This window comes from Malurus melanocephalus, unplaced genomic scaffold (genome assembly GCF_030028575.1).
Source record: "Malurus melanocephalus ecotype Western Australia unplaced genomic scaffold, MMel_1.1 scaffold_971, whole genome shotgun sequence".
Lineage (NCBI taxonomy): Eukaryota > Metazoa > Chordata > Aves > Passeriformes > Maluridae > Malurus > Malurus melanocephalus.
This window is the reverse complement of record NW_026624203.1, coordinates 109,553-131,686: the sequence shown is the minus strand read 5'-3', so window position 1 is coordinate 131,686 and position 22,134 is coordinate 109,553. Positions and strand designations below refer to the sequence as shown.

Sequence of the window (22,134 nt, the reverse complement as noted above, 5' to 3'; positions counted from 1 at the left end):
CTCCAGCCAGGAGTTTCACCCCAAGAGCTGATGTTCCCCAATATCTGTCCCTTCCTCTCCAAACTAGTGCTTCCCATTTACTTCCTAGAGGTGTTTTAAGACATTTTCTGGGGATTCTGCCTGGGGATGGGCACAAAGAGAAGGCTCTGGAGAGACCTTAAAGCCTCTTCYAGTGACAAGAGGGGCTCCAGGAGAGCTGGAGAGGGACTGGGAACAAGGGATGGAGGGACAGGACACAGGGAATGGCTTCAAACTGACAGAGGGCAGGGATGGATGGGATATTGGGAAGGAATTGTTCTCTATGAGGGTGGGGAAACCCTGGAATGGAATTCCCAGAGAAGCTGTGGCTGCCCCTGGATCCCTGGAAGTGTCCAAGGCCAGGCTGGACAGGGTTTGGATCAGCCTGGGATAGTGAGAGGTGTCCCTGTTCATGGCAGGGGTTGGACGAGGGGATCTATATACACACACAATATATTCACACTATATATACATATACATACAAAATACATACATACAAATAGATATATACATRCATTATATATATAAAACYMATATGTACATAATTAGACATACAGAGATATACATTTATAAACACCCCCTCCCCGTTAGAACCCCAAACCAGGGACCCTTCCATGATTAAAATCCCAGGAACCCCCGCCCCTTCGCACCCTGCTCACAGGTGCCACCAGAGGGCACCGCGCCCCCATTTTTGGGCGCCGCTTCCCAGAATGCAGCGAGTGGGGCCGGGGGCTGCTCCGCACGCCGGGCTGCGGCCGCAGGGACAGCGCGGAGCTCCGCGGGGCAGCGCAGCCCCTCCGCCAGGTAAGCGCTGCGCTCCGGGGCGCTCCGGGCGGCAGGGTAGTATTCCATTTCATATTATGTTTTTTTTATTTGATTTATTTTGTGCTGTTTTTTAATTTTAGTTTATTGGTTTAGCTTTTATTTAATTATTTTTCCCCACGGTTATTTTAATATTTTATTTCTTCGTTCTGTTCTACTTTATAATCGCTCCCCGCGGCACAGGAGGGACGCCCCGCACTCAGCCGGGGAGCAGCACCAGCCCCTCCCGGGATGGGTCCCGCTTGGAGGGGACCCATTTTCCTTCTCCTTTCCCCTCCTTATCCCGGGGGATGTCCCTGGGGCTGAGGATGTCCCTGAAGCTGGGGATGTCCCTGGGGCTGAGGGTGTCGCCGGGGCTGGGGGATTTTTCCAGTGGGACGAACCCCGGTTGAGCTGGGAACTGCTTTCTTGGGGGGCGCGGGTGTTATCCAGGTCCCCAAAGTTGGGGGAAACTCGTCCCCGTGGCTTTGGGGTGACAGCGGCTCCTCTCCCGCCGCGCCGGGATGGTGCAACATAAATTGGGTTTAATGTGACGGCTGCGTTGAGACAGCGGGCGGGGGCTCCTCTGYCCCCCGCTGAAAGTTGCGTTCGAGTTTGGCAATTTGGGCCGTGGGGAATGCGAGGAGAATTGGAGGCTTTGGAAGGGCTTSTGTGGCACAAGGAGAAATCGCTGCTGGCAATGGTCAGGGAGGAGGGGAATGGTTTTGGCTTCTCCTCAAAGAGGCATCTCGGCAGCCCCGGTGGAGTGGTACCTCTCGTGTTCGGCGTTAACTCCGTGTCTGGGATGGGAACCAGGACAGTGTGGGCAGAGCAAAAGGACTTGGAAAAGTCAGGATGCTCTGATCTCGGTTCCGTAATATTTCCCCTTTCGTGTCATGCATCTGGGGGTGCTCAGGACTCACCATCTCTCTCGAATTGTGTTTTGAGTTGGTTAAAAACCTTGTCTGCTCAAAAGCCCCCCGTGAAAGCAGCATTAAAGGAATTTTCCTGAGCCAGGGAGGGAAGTTGGACCCGGGCTAAAGYAAATAAACTTGTATTTCATCATGCTGGGGCTGGGTTTCTTTGTGTTCCACTCYGCTCTGGGCAGTCTGGGCTCCCTGCAGCCACAGATGTTTTCCCGTCCAGCCTTCACCTTCAAACGTGTCTCGGTGGCCGAGCAGAGAAACTTCTGCTCCTTTGTGSAAAGCTCKCTCCCKGCGGWGGCTGCTGTATCCCCCGCCTCTCTCGGGTGTTTCTCCKGGTGTTTATCCCCTCGGCTGCTGCAGGAAGGGGTTTTGCAGGGTTTCTGCTCCGGCTCAGCGATGCTGCAGACGTGGGCAGTGTGAGCATGGCTGACCTGGCAGCGCTGTGCTGCAGCCGGAGCCGAGCGCTCTGCCCGGGGCTGCTCCGGCTCCGCGGCTCGGGAGGGAAAGGACGGAAAACACGGTTCCTTTGATCCCTGCAAGAGATGTTAAAAACAAAACGTGCTGGGATGGTTCTGTGCCCGTTCCCACTGCTGCGGACTGGTCAGGTCGGGAGCTGGAGCCCAGCTGGGTCCCAGCGATGGTGGGAATTTATTTGCCTGTCCAAAGCAGGAGCTGAAGGGTGAGGGATCTTCAGGGGTGGAGGTGCTGGTTCATCTCATTGATGTGAGACCATGAATGGTCCCAATTATCTGCAGAGAAACCTCTAAGCAAGAGCTTTGTTCCTGCTGGAAGAGCCTGTGCTGTCCCAGTGATGCAGGATGGGCGCTTTGAGGAGACGCAGTCCAGTGCCATCTAAACAGGTGGCAAGGACGAGAAAAGGAAAAAGTGTGTTATTAGCAGAAAAAAAATAAAATTGTGTGTTGTGCCTTGATGTGCTCTTCCAAAATAAATAAGGGGTGATGTGAGCTTGTTGATTCCACAGCAGTGGGCCCAGGGGAACCTGTGGCTTCTCTGCAGTGATGCCAGAGCAGAATCTACATCTGAGACATAAAATCGCTGTAATTCATTAAATTTATTCCACCTTTAGATAAAAAAACAGATGAAATGTAGGTGCCAGCGTCTCAAGTGCGTGTGAAATGCTGTTACAGCGGGGGAGAGGGAAGATTTTGCCACGCTGAGCAGGCTCCATCCATTAGTCACAATATTTCCAGCACGCCACACGTGCACTCACATTTTCATGTAAATGGATGCATGGGAAGCAAACTCACAGGTAGCACAAGGAAAAACTCACAAACTCAGGAAAAAGAGGAAAAACTGGAGAAACTCAGGTGGGTTTTTCCCCAACAGGACCCTTGGTTGTCCAGGAGGGACCTCCAGCTTCAGTCCATTTGTGCCTGGTGTAGGTGATGCTTTCTTTTCTGTGATACATTTTTGGCTTCTTCATACCAGTCTTCRTGCTTTGGAGGGAGGGAGGATGGAAATGTTGAAATTCCTGTTGAAGAGTTTGACATTTCGTAGCAGATAAAGCCAAATGTAGACAGTTGCTTTGATTTGGCTCCTTTTTGCTGAGTTTAAGGGAAGGCAGGATGGGATTCAGGCTGGAGGTGGAGAGAGGAGGTGGCACACACWCCCCTCATGTCACAGTGACATCCAGCTCTGGTGTTTTTAACAGACATCTCTGGGAACAGGCTCTTTCCAGCTGGTTTTGTGCCCAGAAACTCAAATCAGTCATATCCAGCAAAAATATGAAGGTGAGGGAACATCTGCTCTCCTGTCACCGATGCCAATTTTTGTGGCAGCTGTGATTTGGTCACTGGGGATCCCAAAAAGGATTGTTGGGTGAGTTGGAATTGAAGGGACACAATTGCTTCCTTCATTTCTTCTGTTTCTCTGTCTCCCTTGGGAATGAGGGAAGGGTTTTTAGTTCCATGTCAGTATTTATCTTTATTAAATCTGTAGTTGGTCTTTGATAGGTCCCAAAAGCAGCTTCCTGGAAATGGTCATGCAGGAGTTTTGTGATCCTTGTGGCAGGACTCAGATGCTCGAGGGGTTCACATCTGCTGACTGCTCCCCCACCCAGGGATGGCTCTTTCCAGATGTGCCATTTTTGGGCACCTTTCCCAAGCACCCACTGGATTTTCCCAGAGAGGAGTTACTGGGATGTCCAGTTACAGGAGATGGAGCTGCTCTCTGAGCTGTGTGCCCTGTGCTTTCTGTATTTCCTTGGAAAAATCAGAGAGTTTTTTCCAGTTTTCTGTGGAATGTGGCCCAGGGATGCTTTTCCCCTTCAGAATGGGTCTGAACTTGTCCAGTTCAGCTGAAAAACCCTCAGCTGCTTGCATGGGCCACTCTTTAAAAACAAAGGCACTTAAAGAACTGTTCTTTTCTCAAAAAGTAACATTGGTGGCGGATACTGTCACTGGGTTGCATTCCTGGTGGTTAGATAATGGYTTTGTTCCTATTAGTTAATAAGACAATGATTATGATAGGAAATTAACAGGAAATTGCTAAACTAATTAATTCAATTAATAGGAAATGCTAACAGGCGTTTGTCCATCTCTGAGTCTGGCAGTGGATGATCTGTGTGCAAGCCTGTGTGAGCTCAGATATCAGAGCAGAGGGRAGCTGGGACACCCAATTTGGACATGTGACCCCACCAAGGGACCATTTGCTTGCCAGCCAAGTGGCCAGTGTGGCAAAGGGAGCATCCATCTCCCAGCAGGAGCTGGCAGCAAAGCCATGATGGCTTTCCACTCATCTGGCTGGGAGGTGGGAGCGTGTCCTGGTGCCAGATTTGGAGAAAATCCTGATTTCTGAAGCACAGTAGAAGGAGGAATTACTCCCAGCCATGTAGAGGGGTTGGAAGGAGGCAAAAAAGGGTGATGAAAATCACTCATCACCCCTGATGCATCTCCAGTGTGGTCTAAGGAACAGATCCACCTTCACTTGTTATCAAAATGGTAAAAAATCACATTTTCCTGGCTGTTTTGAGTGCCACTGCCCTCAAATGCTGTGGTCCTGTCCCATACTTCCATTGAACCTGGCCTTGGTTTGCCAATCTGACATTTTTTCTAACGAAAAATCAGAAAACTCTGAAAATTTCAAACAAAAGCCAGAGCAATTCTTTCTCTCGCAGCGTTCATTTCACAGTTCACCTTTCTTTCTGGCTGTAATTCCTGCTGGAGCTTCTGGCTTCCAAGAGAAAGGGTACAAAAAAAAAAAAAAAAAAGAAAAAAAGAAACAGGCATTTAATAATAGATCAAAAATGAGATTACGCAGTAGCTCAGCCCTCCCCTTCCCAAAATGCAACCAAAGAAATTGCAAATCACCTTGAAAAAGGAAAGGAAAACAGCATAGATCAAACCCAATTTTTAAGTATGGATGAGGTGTTTATATTTTATTTAATGGCTGTGTGCTGTCCTAGAAGAGCCACCCTCCCCTGATTTCTGTTTGTGATTAATTAAACAGTAGAGATGAACTGGGATGGGGAAAATTCAGCGGAGATCCGAATGGGAATGGAGGGGGGTTGACTGCTTGGCATATCTGGAGACGGGCACAGCTGGTGGTGGTTGTTGTTGTTGGTAGCTCCCAAAATCCAGGAGAATCAATGAGATGCTGTTTGTTGTCCAGCCCTGGTGATTCTGGACCAGTTCTGAYCATGTTTGGTGGCGCGGTGGGGTCKCCAAGGGAAGGGAACCCAAGGGGCTTTGTGCCAAACGAGTGGGTGCCAGCAGCAGTGCCATGGTGGAGAGGAGAGGTGATTATTACTCATGGTAATTAGTCAGTAATTAGTCACCAGCCCCGGGAAGCTGAGCAAGCCCCAGCCTGGGCCAGTGCTCAGCCAAGGCTTGACGAGACACRACTTCCCTGGAAAGGAGCTTTGCCCTGGCGCTGGGCATCGAGACCGCCAGCCCCAGGCCTGGTCTTGTTTGCTGTGAATCCTCTGGCGTTGCAGATTTGGGTTTGGTGGGGCCATTGCCACAGGCCAGCTCAGAGGGTGGGAGTTGGGATTGGYCCTGGCTGCCTCACAGCCTGTGGGGGATGGCTCCTCCTGGCTCATCCCAAAGGGCTCCAGGACCAGCGTGGACGCTGTGTGTGCCAGCAGTGTCACAGTGAGCTCAGGAGGGAGGAGGTGTGAAGAGACAGCTTTTTCTCTTGTAGTGTCTCCACCAGGACAGCAGAGGACCTTCATCCTGACCCCCCTGAGGTCCTGTTTGCACTCATGGTGAATAAAATATGAAGAGGAACATGAGGCATAGACAGTCACCTCCCATATAATCTTTGTCCAGCATGGATTACCCAGCCTGGTAATCTTTGTCCAGCATGGATTACCCATATTTCCATATAATCTTTGTCCAGCATGGATTACCCATCCCCTGTGTGGGGATGAAGGCCCACACAAGCCCACTTTGGATGGGGGTTGGAGCAAACTGGTCCCTGTTCATGGCAGGGGGGTGAAATGAGATGAGCTTTAAATTCCCTTCCAACACAAGCCATTGTATGATTGCATGATCCTGTAGCATGAAGCTGCAGATCTTTTTTTCTTGCTAAATCACCCGCTTTTGAGTGAGAAAGCGCTGCAGCCACTCTCACTCTGTGAGGAGAAGAGGYTGAGGAGCCACATCCATCACGGCTGTGGGCAGGAAGAGAACAGGAACAGCAATCCCGTGGGGCTGTGAATGTGCACYGAGGGCTGCCAGAGCACCAGACCAGGCAGAAATTGCTGGAAATCACCACTCTCATGTGTGATTAGCATCTTTTAACGTGTTCATTTATCTTCTTTGTCACCTTCTTGGTCTCAACTTTCTACTTGTAGAGTTGTAGGAGAATCCGTTCCATTGCCTACTGGGTTGCTGCTCATCGTGTTTATTCCCCAGAAGGAAGAAAATTAGACGTGCCAGAGCTGAAACTTAAAAAAAAATAAATCCAGGCTTTCGAAACAACCACTTGGACTTACAATGAGCCTCAACAAGAAAATGTTTGTCTTCTACCCTTTTSTGAGACTGGCTGGGAGTGAAGTGCAGGGAGAAGACAGAGCAAGATTTACTTTCTTTTAATTTCAAATGTATTCAGAAAGTGGACCGGTTGGAATTTCTTTTTTTTTCCTTGAAGTTGCTTTGCCAGGTTTGGGTGGAGAAAACCAGCCAAAAGCCTTGCCTCGGTGGATGCAGCATGGAGGCAGGGATGGATTTATTTCCTTTATTTCCCTGTTTTTACCAGTGAGGCCCTAAGGCAAACAGCAAAGCCGTGGCTGCATTGTCTCCTGCGTCCTTTTCCCTCCCRATCCCATTTCCCAGCACCAACAAGATCAGATCTGAAGATACACAATTGAGTCAGCAATGCAGATGCCATCAAATGTCTGCTCTATTCCAGAGCATGAATCAGAGCCATGTCAGAGCCTCATATCCTGAATCTCCTGATAAGAGTGCAGGTCCCTCCGAGGGAACAAAACGCAGTGAAATCCCATTATCCCACCTCTATAACTCACTGGTACCAGCACTGCTTGTTTTATTGCAACTTTTGCTGTAGCACGTGTAGCGTTTATTTTTTTAAATCCCACATCCTGGAGCCAAAAGTTGTTGTGGTTTGGTATTTTTATTCCTACTTTACAAGTGAGTGTCATGTCTATGTGCACATGTGTACAGGTATGAATATGTAAATATCAGTGTTTTCTGGAGCACAAGCTGTTTGTTTTAAGCCCTGTCAGACCAGTAAGAGCAGCAGGTGCTGGTTGCTCACTTTATGTGTTTTTCTGATCATATTCTTGGAGAAGAAAGGAATTAACTTCATTTGACTCTCCAACCATGCTTTTACCTCCAAGCCCAGCTTCATTTCCGGGCCTGAAATCTTTCCCTTTCAGTTTGCTGTTGGAAGCACATGCAGAACTGAAATTCTTTATCCCCACAAGTTCTCTGCTTCTCCTCCCGTGCAGGATTTTTAGCTCGGCTGGAAGGCCCAGGCCACAGTCAGCTCAGTGACAGAGTTTCCTGTTATTGTTGTGCAGGGACAGCTTCTGGCTCCCTCTGAGGGGTCACGTGTGGCCACTGGCTTTTGCATCAGTTGCCTCTTTTCTCCTGATTCCAGGGGATCAGCTGTGTCCTGTTCCTGCTGCAAGTCCCCATTTTGCACCTGCTCTGAAAAGCCTCAGTGGGATGCAAAGAGGCTTCCAATAGTGGGGTTTATATCCCCTAAAAAGATACAACAGTGGAATTTTGCTAAAATCTGTCTGTATTGCCCCCAAGGGACTTGTGGAGCTGTTTAAAGGATATTTACGCCATTGTGGTGGTGGTGGTGGAGGCAGAGAAGGACAATTTTCACCTCAGATTCCTCTTTCGAGGGGCTTGTTTGCTCCCTGGGGTTTTTCTGCACYAGAGACTACAGAAGTTGAGGGGATAAAAAGCACTTCTGTGGTTTCCCATCTGTAGATTTGAGGGAAAATGAGTTCAACTCCACCACCTTGAGCGGCATCATAAATCTTGCTGTAGAAATACGGAGCCCAGACATTAATAATTAGGAGCTTGCACAATAAAAGGCTGGAATATTTCACAAATGACACAACATCTTTCGATCCAGCTGATCTGTGTGAAAGTTCTGTGCAGCCAGGGTGCAGAAGTTTTTGCTCCTATTTTTGCCTCTTGAAAAAGAAAACAGAAAGGAAAAATCCCCAAAGGCTCAGGCATGGGAGTTTTAAATTGTCCCCCTATTAGGAAGTGTTTTGTATGTGCTGAAAGAAAATGATGCCAATTAATAGTTATCCTTTCCCCGCTTCCCACGTCTTGAAATCACTCCAGTTCAGCCAAGCTGCTTCCTATCAAACTTTCACACAAAAAGAGAAAGAATCTGCTGGGCTGTGACTGAACATGAGCAGCATTCCTCCCCAGGGCTCTGCGTCCCTGAGGTTTTAGGACACAGAAAGGGCTTTGGGCCGTGAGATGACAAATGCAACTCCACAGTTGCTCGTTCATGCTCCAGCAAAGCTTTGTTTTGGGTGTAGATATTTCCCAGCCACGAGGCTGAGTTCTCACCAGCTCTTATGTGAATATTCTTCACTTTTTTTTTTTTTTAATGCAGTTTGAAGTAATTGGAGGGCTGGTGATATTCCGAACAATTTATCCACCTAGGAAACGATGACCTTGGATTTATTCAATCAAATATTATCAAGATTAAGAGTGAAAATAGCTGAGCTTGTCAGTCACAAGGAATTGTGTTGCAGCCTGGGCTCAAATCCATCACATGAAACCAGGAGTCTCTGGCAGGATATTCTCCATTCATCAGCAAGAGACATCACAGCAAGATCATTTAACTGTAATTCATCAATTTACCAGGTTGCCCAATTAAGTGGGGGCTGGAGAGAGGATAAAGGGAATGATTTTCTCTATTGTAATGAATCTTTGGCCACCTGAGGACTTTCCTTGCTCCTTGCTCTTTTGTGTTTCATGTTGCCTTGAAGGCCTTGTTAAAAGAAAAACATCACAATAGTGGTGAAAAGAGAAGCTTAAAGAATTAAAAGGATTGATGAGTTAGAGCTTTTTCTCTACTTGGGTTGTCACTGACCTGGGCTTGACAACCACAGTCTGAGGAAATCCTGCAGAATCTCCAGTGGACTTAGGGAAATAAATGACAGAAGTAAAACTTTGTGCAGCTTGGAGTAAAGGGATGGACTTCTACAGGTCTGTCTCATGTGTGTTCTTCCCATGATCCAGCCCCAGGCTCGTTGTGAGGCAGTTTGGGAATGTGGTGCAACCTCTGATTGTCCTGTGACTGGTTCTGTCTGGCATCAACTGCCCTGGGACCTTGGCAGTGTTATTTTAGTGCTGGCTGATGCCAAGAAGCTGGGCTGGGGGGTTTCTTTATCAGCRCGGTGCTTTAGACATTTGGCTGCTCCCAAGTTCATCCAAATATTGATTTTTCTGTGTGGTTRCACCTAAATCTTTAGGTCGTTTTACTGTAGATGAAAGTGAAATGTGGATGGTTCACTGCCTGGATTCTCTGCTCAGATCCATGACACAATAATAATCAACATCCAAGGTGTTCTCTTACAAAATTGGCCTCAATCTCACCCAATCGCCCCAATATTTGTGCCACCCCAATAACTTCTGACCCTGCCAGCTTATTTCAGGCAAGCCTGGCCAAGACATACAAGGCTGAAKGGTGATGAAGGTTGCGTAAGTTCATGAAAAACAGGCAGTGAGGCACGAGGRACAGCCCAGGTACTCACAGAGCCTCGGGGAAAGGTGGAGCTGCAGCTTTCGTGAGTGGATCCCAGACAGTCCCCATAAGGGAGGGAGATTTTCCAGCTGTTCTGTGGGATTTATCAATGGGAGCCAGARCGGGGGTCCTTTGTGCCCTGGCTGACCTCAGGCCCGTAGATGCCCATCTCTATTTGCAGTAAAACTGGTTTTCTGTTCAACTGCAGTGGCAGTTTGRGCAAAAGTAGCCCGGAGTGAGGTGGAGCTGTTTGTGTGTTTTCTGCAGGAACACAGCAAAAAGCTTGAGGAGTCCAAGCACTCCAGATCAGGAGGCATTTCCTCCTGCCTGGATTTCTCACATTCCTGTTGTTTTCTTTCAACAAAAGCAAGAGAAAGGGAGAATTCATTTGAATTTAATGGTAAAATACCTCCGAGAAGATGAAGCAAAAGGAACTGTTGGAAAGAGGAATAAGTGGAGATTGAAACTGCTTTCTTTCTCTTGTTGTGCCTCGCACACACATTTTATGTGTACGTAGCYGTACAGGAAAATAAATTGTAAAGGAGACAATACAAATCAAGATGAAAGGGAAAAAAAAGAGGATGAGTCAGTTCTGCTGTGCTTATCTGAGCCCAGGGGGAGCCTGCCTGGTGCTCCTGACAGGTTTTTTGAGGAAAGATAATGCATTGGGTTGATGACAGTTTATGAGATAGACTTCGAGGGGTATGAAAATTGCTGGTAGGTACTCGAATGGCTCTGACTGCACAGAATGAATTGGAGTTGAGTYGCAACAATTTCCCTAAAGCTGTGCAGATTAACATAAAAATACCAAGGAAGTCCAATCTTTGAATTTTTATCTGCTTCAGCTCGAGAGTCAAATAGGGGCATTACAGAAGTGCCATCCATTTGGATTGATTGTCGCTGCAGCTTTTGTGCAAAGGCTGCATCTGGGTTTATTGATAACGTTGTTGAGGTGCTTAGAAACACAAGTGTGTTGGGTTTATTTTCCCTTTTGTAACTTATTCTTGTCCCTGGCATTTTGTTGAGGTATTTTTTTAGTTCTGGTCTCCTCTGGAGATCTCCTCTGAGCTGAGTGTTGGTAACAGAGATGCTCTGTGCATCTCTTCTCCAAGAGTTTGTCATAAACCTGAATCTGTTTCAAAGCTTTCTTGTAAATTTTCAGGTAATTTTATTTGCTGGAGGAAAAACTGAGATGAAGAAGAGAATCYAGGAATTATAATTTACTGACCTTGTAGTGAGGAGGCTTATCTAGGTCCTTTTTCTTTTTTTTTGTTTAAAACCACATCAGCTGAAATGCAAATTTAGCGGTCAAAAGTTCCTGTTGATCTCTACTGTACCATCACTTCACCCATTTTRCTTCCTCTGCCTGCACAGAGAAGATACAAAATCAGTCTCATACACATTGGAGATATAACTTTATACAGGAAGTTTCAGGTTTGGAGACAAGTATTTTAGGTTGCAGATGTGTCAAAGAAACATRAAGAAATTCTGCCTCCTGAAGGGGCTGTGTCACTGGGAGCCCTGAATTTCATCCTTGTGCTCCTCTGGTTTAAAAAAAATGCTTTTTTAGGAGCTGTGGCCAATGACTTCACCATTTTGCCTTTGTCCTCATCTTTCTAAACAGCTCCTGCACCAAAGGAGGTGGTTGTGAGAATTAGTCATTGGGTTTAGAGCTCTTTGAAGATGGCAAGTGGTGTATAACAGCTCAATGTTTATTAACGCCACGGCTAAATACGATGAGAACATTTCACAGCGGAGCTCAGTTATGCCGTGACCGATCCCAGCGAGCTGCAATGGGTTTTTTGCTTCACTGATCCCTCCAGCTGTGCCAGCTGTGCCAGCTGTGCCACCCCATTACCTGGCCCTGCTCTGTGGGATGCAGCTTTCCCTTTCCACGCTCCTCCGGCAGGTTCTGCTGCCACTGGCCTCCTGCCACGGCACACGCCAAGTTTAAATCTGGTTCTGTGTTTTTGGCTTCGTTCCTTCTAAATGTTTTCAATTTTCTTGGCTTGAACTGATCCCAGTGGCATCTTTTTACGATGCACTTTATTCTGCTGCTTCAAGTGCAATAACACTTCTAAAGTTCAGCCTATTTTTAATTACAAAATAAGGGGAAAAAAAAGGCAGAGCATAGTATTGTTCTGTTGCTGGTGGGAGAAAGGGAGGATTTTTCTTCATCTTTAAATTTGATTGAATTTAAAACTCGACATACGTAGTGGTTTTAGTGGAACTTTGCTGTAATTCGAAGGGCAAATTATTGTTTGCTCTCTCGCACTCTTGGGAGCCAGTACTGATATTCTAAAACAAGGATTGCCATGTGTTGGAGGATCTCAGAGTGTTTCAAGGCTGTTGAATGAACAAGACTTGGACAATGTCATTGCTTTCTCTCCTTTTCTGTCTGGTGAGGAAGCTGAAGGAATTTTCTAAGGCTGATACTGAGGATTTTTGCTGGTGACAATTCCTGATCTGTAGCAGTGTAAGTACACAGCTGGGTCAAATCCCTCCCCACACCAGCTGGAGATACTTCCATGTTTATTCTTCCCTTTTCCCTTCTCGTTGAGCTCTGTTTGGCTGCACTTGCACCATGAAAAGCCTCGCTGCCTGTGCCTGGTGGGATTTCAAACTGCTTTGTTTCKGCAGTTCCTGTGTGGGTACGGATTTATGGGGAGGGAGAGAAGGGATGGGAGGAGGTCAGTGGCTGTGCTTGGGTTGTGTGAGTGTCCTCTTTCTCACAGGTAGGTCAAAGAAAATGTTACATGAAGTGGTTTTTGCCACTTTTCATTTTACTTGAACATCAGCTCTTCCTTTKCATAAGAATGGAAATTAATTTTGTTTCAAGTTCTGGAAACCTRAAGACATGCTGAATAGATAGAAATTGGTTCTATTTATAGGTTGCAGAATTCCTTTGTACAATAAACCAGCTTGTTTTAATTTAAACTATGTATTCAGCATGTTTAGCTTAATTTTATTTAGCTRCAAGTTTGACATGTCTTGTTCATTGTTTTTTAAATTTGTGACGTAAGCCCTAAATACAATTAAAAAGTCAGACTAGTCATTAAGAAACTTCATTTACCGTCTTTAGCATCAAATGCATTTATTTGCATTGTTTATTAATTTTTGCAGATGCCCAACTGTGAAAATAGGGCAGCTTTGCAGTTCAGGCAAAGGCCTGATTTGTGGAGAGTCTTTGTAGTTCTCCACCAGCAAAAGTCAGCCTTTCATTAAAGAAAAAAACCCAAACAAACCCAAACCAAAAAATGCAAAGCGAGAGAGTYTAAATCAATCAGAATTGAAGTATTCTGCTCCTGTTTTGCATCAATAAATCTGTATTAAAGGCAGAAAAGGCAGGATGGTTGAAGAAGATAGGCAGRCAAGTTAGCAATAGTGTTCCTCATGGACTGGTCTCAAGGCTGGTGTTAATCAGGTTAATATTGACTAATGATGGAGCAGAAATTAATGGGATTTGGAGGTGTCATCAAAAGAGGAAAACCAGGAGATCCCAGGAGAAGAATGGCTGAATTTAGGACTATTTGTCTATAAGCAAATGTGAGTTCTTGTAATGGAAACTCTGCTAGAAAGCCGGGGGTTCTGTGTGGGAATTGGGGTGTATTAATCAACCATGGGATAATTTTTAAGTCCTGATGATAAAGATACATTCTGGGATCACATTTGTCAACTGAATTATTTCCACCAGTGACAAGGAACTGCAAATGACACTGCAGCAGGTTTGAGTGAGGCATTTCTTCAAATCCACTCTGCATTCCTTGTCCATAGGAGAAAGATTGATTCCAGCTGTAAAAGGTGCAAGGGAGGGCATCTGCTAGGAATGATCTGGAGAACAGGGAATCTGGTTCTCAAAATGATTAAAGGAACTTGGATGGTGAGGTGGTGACAAAAAAAAAGGCAGAGAAAAATTAGATTCCTTGTCTATAAATATGCTGGTGTAAATACCAGAGAGGGAGAAGTGTTCTTCGAGTTAAATGACAATTCTGGCACAAGAACAAAAGGCTCTGAAAAAAAGTTTAGTCTGGAAAAGAGCAGAAGAGCTTCAAAACCAAGAGAGGTGCTTGTAAAGCCTTCTGATGGGAATTGTGTAAAGGGCTAAAAACGTGATTACTGTGAAGATGGAGCCTGATAAATGTATTAATGAGATTATGCAATGTGGTTGACTTCAGTATTAAGGGATCAGACTCTGGATTTCCGGTCCTGYGCTTTTGCAAATACACTTTAGAATCCTGCAGGTATGAAAAAAAAAAAAAAACATGGAAGGTTTGCATTTTAAGAAATATTTTCATTATGATTCAGCTTGCAGGCGGTTTCAAAATGCACTAAGAAGTGAATTGAGTGAACTGTGGAAAGGAGAGAATACCTTCTGAGCTGGGAAAAAGCAGCAGCAGCTGCCACCTGCTTCCTTATTTTAGTGGTCGGTTTTGGCGGCAGGCCTATGCTACTTAGATATCAATTTTTTTAAATTTAAAGCCTTTTCTGTTGTAAAGTTAGGCCTTGAAATAGATYGTGCTCAAAGTGCTGACAATTATTTGTTATTATTTATCTTTGTAAGATGCTTTTTAAGAAACCTGCAGCACTTAATGCACACGAGTGTTTATTATCGATCTCGGCATTCTCGTTATCGATCCCCATTTTCCCCATTTACAAATAGTCCCCAGATTTCTGGTTGCTTTGCTAAAATCCCAATAAATAAGACCAAGTGCCTTTTTGTCAGAAGGCCGTGGTTGTTTTATCAAAGACGAGTGCCAGGCTATTTTAGCACAGTGTAACTTTGATTTCATGGGCACTTTGTGCTYGGTATTCCCATACCTTTATGTTTTSATTCACTGCAGTTCTGCAGCCTTGTCAGCCATTGAGAGCTGTCTTCCCCATCCTCCTCAGAATATTCCCMAGGGATTCTRCGTGGAAGTTTCAGGATTCCARAGGGCCTTAGGAAAAGTTCAGCTGYGCTTTCAAATGTGGCTGTGGGATGCCAGAGCTCACCCTGCCTTCACCCCTAYGCTCTCTTCACTCAACAGCAGCATCTCTGTTCATTCTGGGGGCTTGACCCTGACTATCTCCAATCTCCAGCATGTTCTCCTCTCTTCCCACGTGTGCTTCTTACTCACTTTCTCTATTCAGGATGCAAATGGCAGATGGTTTTCTCTTTTTTGGTTTCAAGGTCTTCTCCTTGGAGCGTTTCAGCCATTCAGCCTCTCAAACTAGTTCGCTTAATTACCTGGACGTTTTGAAACCGAAAACCTTGCAGGCCTGCTTTTATTTTGCTTAAACCGAGCCAATTTGTGGAAAATAGGCTTGAATTGAGTGATCACAAGCGGCTTTTATTACAGCATCCTCGSTATTTGCCAAAAGTCTCCAGCAGAATCACCTCTCGTTTGCTCAGTGCCTGTTTTGTTCAGAGGTCTGTTGGCTCTTACACCCCGGACTTACAGGGCCTCACTGTTACTATTTGTTCTTCCTTCTATAGCTGGAATTTAAGACTCCCTTATCAGCCAGTTCCTCAGAGTATTTCTTTTTCTCTCTGGTCGTTTTTAAAAGCTCTCTGCACACATCCAAACCCGACGGTGGGGTCTCCAGTGGACCTCTAGCACAATCCCAGCAGACAGCCTTTTACAGTCTTTTCCCAAAGTGACTTTAATCCAGAGCGAYCGTTTTATGCCTGCTATCGCTTTGGATTTTTAGCAAACACAGATGATTCACTCAGCTCACAGAAAGAACCGTGGAACAATGTCCCAGAAGATTATTTAAATGGAGTTTTGAGAGTGGATTTGGGATGACCATGGGTAGTGTGCAGGCTTAAGATCTGATTTTGGTGGGGAACTTTGACGGTTGGTGTTTCCCCCAGCTACCTGCAGACGTGTTTCCCAGCTGCCTTTACTACATGATGATKATAATTTCTAACAGATTGTTCTCTTGACAAGGAAGAATTATCCCTGTTTTACATTGTGGGAGCTGAASCCGGGGACAAATGGAACAGCTGGCTTAGACACACAGGTCTGTGTGAGCAGAGTCTGCACTCCCCAGTCTTTTCAAGCACTCTCAGCAATCTGGCAGCTTGTCAAGGCCCCTCAAATTGTGTGGACTCGAGGGTGAGCTGAAGTGCTGGAGCATCGCAGCCTCGAGTCTGGTAGCTTGGTGCAACAAAGCACACGCTGAAAACGATGCTTTTGTCTTTCACCCAACTGCTTGGTTTGCAGTCACTTTTAATTTAAGTTTAGACAGTGCTGAATGCTTAATTAAAAAAACAAAAAAAGTGCTTTTTGTAGACAAGAGTGTAATGCCCGAGCTGTGCCACAGTTACAATATGTCCGTGTTTGGGGATTATGTTATAGACAAGCAAAATGATTGTTTCTTTTTAACTTCTGTTTAAAYATAGTTCAAATTATGGCATATTTAGTAGAGCAGAATAAGCTGTTGCCTGCCAGCTTTTTCATACCAGTGGTTACCAGATGTGCCTGTATTTAGAGCCCCACCATCTGTTCCAGGGAGGGSTTTGGGGCTGGTCTAGGTATTTGGATGTGTCTTCTTCCTTGGGTGTCTCTGGAAAACTTCAAAGCATCTGTGTTGAGATGAAGGGGAAATATGGTTAGCTGTAATACTCCAGGAATTCAAGGGAATTTTCCAGAAATGCAGCTGATTCCTTAGTGCAGCAGGGCTTGGAAGGGGAAGGAGCCTTGAGGGAAGAAGCAGCACTGGTATTTTGTGCCGTTACTTGGTATTGCCAAGATCCATTCAGGGTTTTGCTTGGCTGTCACCAGGCTGAGCTGCTGCTTCCTGCTTTGGATCGTGTCTTTCTTAGGAGTCCACAAAATTTCCAGGAGTATTGCAATATGGAAGTCTCTTAATGRGATTTTTTAGAATTATTTATGTAGCTAAATTATATTTAGGTATGTTTGAGATAATTTCTTGTGATGCTGGATTGGTGTAGAGTTACTGTGAGCTGTTACAGAGCAAGAAGAAGGAAACGCCCTGTACCTTTACCTGCTCCCATCATGTCCAGCTCCACCTAACCCAGGAGTGACCCATCACGGAAATTCATTTGTTGTCATTTTGGGGATGGGGAAGACCATATTTTGGTCAACAAATTGCTTATGAAAAATACTCACTTAGTGCAAGTAATAGCCTTTGGTTGATGGTGATCTGGGACATAGTGGGGAGATGAGAAAGCTGCATGTGTCTCTGCCCATCCAGGATCTCCTGGTTTATTTGTCACCACTGTCCTCATCTCTCAGAATTTACATAATTGTTGCTGAAATAGGAAAATTAGCCTTTTGGTAGAGGTTCTTGTGAAGAAAAKAACATAGTGTGGTTATGTGGGGTTTTATAAACAAAGCATYGTAGTAATGGGGTTGGAGSAARATGATCTTTMAGGTCYCTTACAACCCAAACCACWCTGTGATYCAATGAAAATACAGTMAATTAATTAATTTACCTAGAAYRTTTGTCYCTAATCAAACATGTGGYGGTGCAACTTGACATATYCAGAGTGTGATCCATAATATTCCACCCCAAAAAAAACCTTTTAGTCCATTTCTTGCACCATGATTTTTCTTTTAGAAAGCCAGGTAAAATAAAAACAGTAACTGTGCCCTCATGAAAAAGGCACCAGGCGTTTCTTTTGCTCATCCCTTCAAGCACCAGGCAGTGGTCTTGCCAAAAGCTTCCCCTGCTTTTAGAAGCTTATTTTCTTTTGCCCCCAGGAACTGGTTCCTGTGTGGAGGATGCTGAGAGTTCATTGTGTTTGCTCTTTGGATCCCAGCTGGGGCTGCACCAAGTCCAAAGCGGAATTAGGATTTGGGAGGGGAAAGCCTTTATGTCTGTGTGTCCATTCCTGTGCTGACTTTTCCTTTCCTAGGCCTGATACTGCCCCTGGGTGTTTGATTTAATGTTCCAGCCCTTGCCAGGCTTTATGGCCAGCAGTGGGGCATATTGTTACAATACTCCTCGTGCCCACGGGGTCTTCAAAGGGCTTTATTTAACWGTACTGAGATGCCTTTACCTACCCCTGAAATGCAGCTACTTAAGCTGCAGAGCCTGGCAGCTGCTCCAACAGCAGGAGCACGAGCAGGCYGCTGCTTTTATGTCATAAATTAAGGGAAGAAAAAAAAAAATTTCCATATCCATTAAAAAACTGCAGGGAAAATGTAAATTGTCAGAATATAATTACCTAAACTGGAGTTTGGCCAGCATTCCAGATTAACATTTCCTCTGGTGAAGCCATGGGATACCTGATGGCCAAAAGCAGTCGGAGTCTCAGCAGGATTAAAAATTGAGCTTTGCTGTGTAGTTGTTCCATAGTGGCTGAGAGATGTAGATAATCTATTTAGCACCTACAGCACCCTGGGGCTAAAAAGTGGCTGAATCCTATGAAATCCGATAGGAGTGTCTGAGGTTAAGAGTGCGGTCTGAAAACATTCCATGGAACTTGTAAAATCCACGGATGGTCCGACCTTGGTGCCGTCTCCTGTGGAAGGGAGGAGAAAGAGATGAAAAGAGATGTACCGAAAGGATTGCRGCAGGGAAAAGATGGAAGCTCTGGGTCCTCCCCCTCCCGTCGTTGTTCCATGTTTTTCTGAGGTTATTTTAGGCCATGGAAGTCTGCCATGGAAATGTGCATTGGCTGGCTCTGAATCTCCTTAGTACCTGCTTGCAGTGATTCAATGTAATTCAGAGCAGATTGGAGACACCAGGATGCAAGACTTGCTTAGGATGAAGCGGGATGAGGAASAGGGAATGTGGTGCAGGTAAGGAAAAGAGAAATGTGGGGGCCATTTGAGTGGAGAGAAGGACACAAAGGTGTGATGGAATTCACTGTGTTCAGCTGCAGCTGCCAAGTGGAGAGTAACTTGAAAGGTAATAAAAGGGAGGTTCCCAGCATGAAATTATACAGAGGTGTCTAAAGAAGTGGTTCTGAGARCAAAATCCCAGACTGGTTTGGGGTGTAAGGGACTTTAAAGATCATCCAGTCCCACCCCTGCCATGGGCAGGGACACSTTCYGCTATCCCAGGTTGCTCCAACYGGTCTCAGATACTTCCAGGAATGGGGCAGCCACAGCTTCTCTGGGAATTCTATTCCAGGGCCTCCCCACCCTCACAGGGAAGAATTTCTTCCTAAAGGTCTGACAGAAAGCCAGGATCTGAGCTGTGGCTGCTTTTTAGGTAGCTTTGTTTTGCATCTGCACATTTCCATGCAGCAGGATTCATGTTTTTAATCCTCTACCCTCTGTCAGCTTCAACTCAAGGTCACCATGGAGTTTCAAAGTCTCTAACAGGACTGGCACTGTGAATTGAGTTTGTTCCTTTGGGAAAACGGGTTTGGAAGCCGACAGGAGTGAAAGGCTTCTCTTTGCCAGGAAAGTGTCGGGCAACTTTATCTGCAATTTTTTTTTTTCTTGTTTAAACTATTATTAATCATAGGTTATGGACTYTGCCCTTTATGATCCATTTCTGACRTATATATGAGAAAACAAAAGCCCGGATGACAGAAAAGGTGGGGAATGAGGGCATTTGAATGCARTAATTTTTCTTTTGGGATAAACAGAAGGCAGCAGAGCAGTGGATTTTTCACTTGGTGGAAGGGAAGCTGAAAACTCCTCTTTAATTCCAATTCCTATAGACTAAGAAGGAGAAACACACAGAGAAAGGGATTAAATCCAAAGGTGTTTCTGTCAATGTAATCTGTAAGAGCCTTGATAGCGCTTCCTGAAAGGGAGACTTTGCCAGACCGGCTGCTGATCCTGACAGTTTGCTTTCTTTTGGGAGCTGGCAGAAGAATTGTTCTCCTGAGTTGTCCCCAAAGTGCACAATCTCCCCTTGGTGTTTCTTCCTCGGTGAGGACCTGAAAAGAATGATTCCCTCATGCAGAGCTCCAGGTAGATCAGGGTGGAATACAAAACCCCCGAGCCGTGGCACAGTGGGAACAGATGTGTGTGGTAGGACAACGTGGGTGTGTTCACTGATTCGAATGTTAATTTTGTCTTCATACTGTGCGATCGTCATAGTCTTTTTTTAATTTTTGYTCTGGTAAAATATGAAAAGTTTTGTTTCTTTGAGCCTTTGAACCTGCAGTACCTATTCCTGCCCTTCCGTACAGCACACATTCCCTGCAGCGAGATTGGACTTTGTATTGCTTATCAAAGGGCAAACTGTGCCCCTGCCTCACTCCTCAGTGGTTTTTCATATCTGAATAAAAGTTAGTTTCTCCTTGCATTTTTTACACATGTGTAAATGACTGTTAAAAAGTGCAGAGTGATGGAAAAGTGTTTTTTTACCATTTTGAAGTGCTCATGTTTTATTAAAGCTGAGATTCCTGGAGCTTTGTGGCCAGAAGCACACCACCCTCTTTACTGCTGGAGATAAACCTCCATTACTTCATGTGAAAATTCCCTCAAAGTTATCAGATTGTGTGTTTTGGGGTGGGATTTGATTCCCATAGATATGAATGCCTTTCATGGAGCTCCTGATACATAAAATTAGAGTGCATAAACAGAGGACTGAACCTGTGTGACGTGGCTTTGTTGTGAGAAGATGCTGGCACTGTTACTTGCCTTTTCCCCTCTCGTTTATTTCTTCATTGCTTTTTTTTCTCTCTTTCGGTTCAGTTACCATCTGTTGCATTCTATGTTTGGTACTTGTCTATGATTTCCACATAGCTCCTCTGACTTAACAACATTTAACCACTGATGCTGCTCACGCCAACCCTCCAGCTTGGATCTGGATGTTATTTTGTAGCAAAYTCCAAACCATTGTGGTTTTTAGTATCTGCTGATCAGTTTCCCACAATTGATTCCGAGGGATCTAACAACACTGTTGTTATCCTAACTCCTTTTACCAGGAGGCACCTGGACGTCTCTCAGGGGGTCAGTGGCAACCAYTGTGTCCACATCTTTATAGGGCGGCGGCATGACTGAGCTCCATGGKGGCATCCTCATGGGGTTCTTGCGGGATACACAGCACTGCATGGACCAGCTGAGCTCAATGGGGACATTCTGACAGGGTTTGAAGGGAACACATAGGGTTTCTTGCCCACAGGGCTACGCTCAGGCTGCTCCTTCGAGGGAGCGTCGGGCACTGACAACATGGCGGCTCCTCCGTGAGGGGAGCGGAGGGTGTGAGGGACGGGGGGCGCGCGCCTGCCTTTTAGGCGGGAAAAAGCGTTCGGGCGCGGCGCGCGTGCGCAGTGGCGGGAGCCGAGCTGGGGGCGATTCGGCTGTTCCCGGAAGGTTCCGGAGGCGAGAGTCTCGCTGCTCCCCGCCCTCAACCCTTCGGGTATCTCCGCCCCCGCTTCGCCTATCTCCGCCCCCGCTTCGGTTATCTCCGCCCCCCTTCGTTAAGTTCCGCCGCCACTTCGGCAACTTCCGCCGGTTCGGTCGGAAATGGCCGAAGACGTGCGAGACCCAGCGGTTTAAGGGGAGAAGACCGGCCGGCTTCTCGGAATAAACCAACTGTGTCCGGCCCGTGGGGGGGGGGGAGCAGGGGAGGGCGGACGGAGCGGGAAGAAGAGGCAGCGGCTATGGCTCCCCCCCCAGCCACTCGCGGCTCCGCCGGGAGGGCGAAGTGAGGGCGCCGAGAGGTAGGAGCGGATCGTACCACGCATGGGGAGAGGGGGAGGAAGGTGGGAGAGCGGTAACACCCCCCGGAACCCCCCCGCGGCAGCCCGTGGGGCCGGGTAAGGCGGGAATGGTACAGTCCGGGGGAAGCCCCCTGGTGCGGCGGCGTGGGGGGGGGCTCGGCTGGGGCGTCCCTGAGGGGCACAAGGGGGGCGCGGGGTCGCTGAGGGCCGGGGGAGCTGTGAGCGGGGKTCTCTCAAGGCTGGGGGTGCTGCCAGAGGGGTCCTTTAGACTGGGGGAGCTTGAGCGCGGGTCCCTCAAGGTTGGGGGAGCGGTGAAAAGGATTCCTCGGGGCTGGGGGCGGATCTGAGGGGGGTCCCTCAGGGCTGGGAAGAGCTGTCAGCAGGGATCCCTCAGGGCTGGGGGCACGGTGGGGAGAGGTTCTTGAGGGATGAGGGGTCTGTGAGGGGCTCCTTCAGGGATGGGGGTTTGTGAAGGGGTCGCTCAGGGGTGAGGATTTGTGAGGCGGTTGCTCAGGGCTGGGTGCTCCTTCACGGCTGATAAGGCTGTGAAGGGGGTCTCTCACCGCACCGTGAGAAGCATTTTGGGGATGTCACACTGCA

The 22,134-nt window shown here is 46.7% G+C and overlaps 1 protein-coding gene across 3 annotated transcripts in view; it reads left to right on the top strand.

Annotated features, from left to right (window-relative positions):
• The first annotated feature begins 761 nt into the window (after positions 1-761).
• The window catches only part of EXTL3 (exostosin like glycosyltransferase 3), a 110,645-nt gene continuing 89,272 nt past the window's right edge, over positions 762-22,134 (top strand). For 2 of the 3 annotated variants that reach the window (XM_057386471.1, XM_057386469.1), the window contains exon 1: positions 21,295-21,534. The gene's annotated coding sequence lies outside the window, so the exon portion shown is untranslated. Of the gene's footprint in view, positions 823-21,294; positions 21,535-22,134 lie in introns of those variants that run through there. The other variant, XM_057386470.1, reaches the window with a different exon arrangement.